General features: G+C 34.1%; 1 non-coding gene and 1 pseudogene across 2 annotated transcripts; both read right to left on the bottom strand.

Annotated features, from left to right (window-relative positions):
* Positions 1-229: 229 nt before the first annotated feature.
* LOC100962327 lies at positions 230-1,182 on the bottom strand (annotated as a pseudogene). Its single transcript, XR_001161774.2, has one exon. The product of XR_001161774.2 is annotated as an importin subunit alpha-1 pseudogene (transcript).
* Positions 1,183-2,425: 1,243 nt separating this feature from the next.
* Positions 2,426-2,533, bottom strand: LOC111721962. The gene has a single exon (XR_002770940.1). It is a non-coding gene; the product is annotated as a U6 spliceosomal RNA (small nuclear RNA).
* Positions 2,534-3,248: the final 715 nt, after the last annotated feature.

The raw sequence follows: 3,248 nt of genomic DNA, 5'->3' as shown, positions 1-3,248 counted from the left end.
GAAAGGATGCTGGATATTGTCACAAGCTTTTTCTGCATCAATTGAGAGAATCATGTGGTCTTTTTTATTTTGTTTATTTATAAACAAAATATTTATAGATTTACATATATTGAACCAGCCTTGAGACACTAGGATAAAACCCACTTGGTCATGGTGTATAATTTGTTTGTTGTGTTGTTGGATTCTGTTTGCTAGGATTTTTGTTTGTTTGTTTTTGTTTTTTGTTTTAGACTTTAATCTTTATTTACAGGACACTGCAAGATATGAAATTCCACATAGAAATAAGAAACCCTTTCAGAGGATAGGCTCCATACAGTATGTATGTACAGTTTGGAACTGTTCAAGTATAGTTTTGTTGTAAAAAGTGCTACATTAACAAACCACATTTAAAAAGAGTTCGTAGTAGAGAAATAGTAAGACAAACTTATACCAAATGCAGTACACGACAACTTTGTGCCTCAGCTATACAATTTAAAAATTAAAAGTCCCAGGAGTCCCATCCTGAACTTGGAATGTATAGCCTTCAGAGGTAGTTTCTGGTACTACATTTTGATCCTCCTCTTCCTCTACAGAGAAATACTTCTCAATCAAGTTTAATGAAGCCTTGTACACAGACTCATTTTCATGGTTTTGTAGAGCTTCAATTTTGTCCAAACTTCCACATTCTTCAATCATTATACTAAGTTTCTCAGTTTCACCTAGTTTTTCAGCAGCCTGAAAGATATTTGAAATGGCATCCAGAATAACCAAAATAATTTTGGTATCTTTTGCAGTTAAGAGGGTCATCAACGGTTCTATTATGCCACAATGAACGAGGTATACAATCTGTTCTACTGTTTCACCACTTGTATAGTTGGTCACAGCCCATACAGCTTCCTTTTGTGTCTTAAAGTCTGCCTTAGAGAGAACACCAACAAGTAATGGGACTAGTCCATGATTTACAACTTGCTGTATCTGGTCCTGACGGCCAGCTGTGATGTTTGACATTGTCCATGTAGCTTCCTTTCGAATGTTAGTTTTGGGGTTGGTCAGCAGGCTGGGAAAGACAGTAAGTGCTCCTGCATCAATTACAACCTGAGTCTGTTCATCTGTCCCAGTGACAATATTCCCTATGGCTCTCAGCACAGGAGTCACAACTGGCAATTCGGTAGCTCCCAAAAGCTTCACAAGTTGGGGCACAATGCCATGGAACAGATTCTTCCTACTTTAGTGTGTCTCCTACATCACGATGATCCAGAGGTATTAGCAGATACTTGCTGGGCTATTTCCTACCTTACTGATGGCCCAAATGAACGGATTGAAATGGTTGTGAAAACAGGAGTTTTTTGCTAGGATCTTACTGAATATTTTTGCATCAATATTCATTAGAGATATTGGTCTATAATTTTCTCTTCTTGTTGGTTCTATTCCTGGTTAGGGGATCAGGGTGATATTTGCTTTATAGAATGTGTTGGGAAGCATTCTTTCTTTTTCTATGCTTTGGAAAACTTTCAGTAATATAGGTACTAGTTCCTCTTTAGAGGTTTGGTAGAATTCTGATGTGAAGCCATGTCATCCCAGACTTTTCTTTTGGTGGAGTTTTTATACAGTTGATGCTATTTCAGAACTTCACACAGGCCTATTCAACATTTCCACTTCTTTATGGCTAGGTTGTGTGCTTCCAAGTATTGGTCAATTTTCTTCATATTTTCATATTTCTAAGAGTAGAGGTTTTTGTAATGCTCATTAAGGATTTTTTGAATTTCTGAGGAGTCTGTTGTTATTTAGCCTCTCTCATTTCTGATTGGTAAAATTAAGGATTTTATCCTTTTGTTTCCGATTAGGTTAGCAAACAATTTATAAATTTTATTGACCTTTTCAAAAAACCAACTTTTCAGTTCATTGATCTGTTGTATACCTCTTTTATTTCCAATTTCATTTAATTTTGCTCTAATTTTAGTTATTTCTTTTCTTCTGCTAGGTTTGGGGTTGGAATGTTCTTCCTTTTCCAGTTGCTTGAGATATCCTGTTAAGTTGTTGACTTTCTCCCTTTCCATTCTCTTGAGGAAGACTTTCAATGCTATAAATTTCCTTCTTAGGACTGCCTTTGAAGTACCCCAGTGGTTCTGGTATTTCTTGTCTTCATTATTGTTTTGTTCCTAAAAATTGTTAATTTCCTTATTAATTTCATCTATGACCCCACTATCATTCAGCATAAAGTTATTTAGTTTCCATGTTTTTGTATGAGTATGCAGATTCCTGTTGTTGCTGAGTTCAACTTTTATCCTATGATGGTCTGAGAAGAGACAAGGAATAATTTCTATTCTTTTAAATTTGCTGAGGTTAGACTTGTGACCTAAGATGTGATCAATTTTGGTGGATACTCCCTGGACTCCTTATCTTTCCTTACTTTTGTTGGTTTAAAGGCTATTGTATCTGTGAACAAAAAAATATGGAATGCTTCATGAATTTGTGTGTCATCCTTGTGCAGGTTCCATGTTAATTTTCTCTGTATCATTCCAATTTTTAGTATATGTGCTGCCAAAGTAAGCACTGTATTAGGCATTTAACAATATGACTATTACCCTAAAGAATGATATTTTTGTGTCCCATAGATCTTGAAAACTTTTGTCCCCTTAGTTATTTTAATAATTTTGAATTTCTATCTTAATTTTATTCTTGACCCAAGAATCACTTATAATTAGGTACTTTAACTTCTATAATTTTGTGTGGGTCTAAGAGATTTTCTTGTTATTGATTTATAGTTTTATTTTGGTATGGTCTGAGAGGGTACATGGTATAATTTTACGTTTTTGAATTTTTTGAGACCTTTTTATAGCCTATGGTTAGTCTTGTAGAATGTTTTAAGTGGTACTGAGAAGAATGTGTGTTCTAAAATGTTGGGTAGAATGTTCTATAAATGTCTGCTAGGTCTATTTGATTCAAAATTATGGTAAGTTCAAGATCTCATTGTTTTTCTTTTTGTTTTTTTTTTCTCTTGGTGATTTTTATTTTTATTTATTTATTTGTACATTTTTATTAAATCATAGCTATGTATATTTTGTAATTATGGGGTACAATATGCTGGTTTTATATACAATTTGATATACTTTCATTTAACTAGTTAACCTAGTATTCACTGTATTTTCTTAGTTATTGTGTTAAGACATTTATATTCTACATTTAGTAGATTTAACATGTACCCTTGTAAAAATGCACCATAGGTGTGGTCCCACCAGTTACCCTCCCTCCAGCCATCCTCCCCCAGA

This window comes from Otolemur garnettii, unplaced genomic scaffold (assembly GCF_000181295.1).
Source record: "Otolemur garnettii isolate 467f Iridium unplaced genomic scaffold, OtoGar3 scaffold00206, whole genome shotgun sequence".
NCBI lineage: Eukaryota > Metazoa > Chordata > Mammalia > Primates > Galagidae > Otolemur > Otolemur garnettii.
The sequence above is the reverse complement of the archived record's forward strand: the minus strand, read 5'-3'. Positions and strand labels throughout refer to the sequence as shown.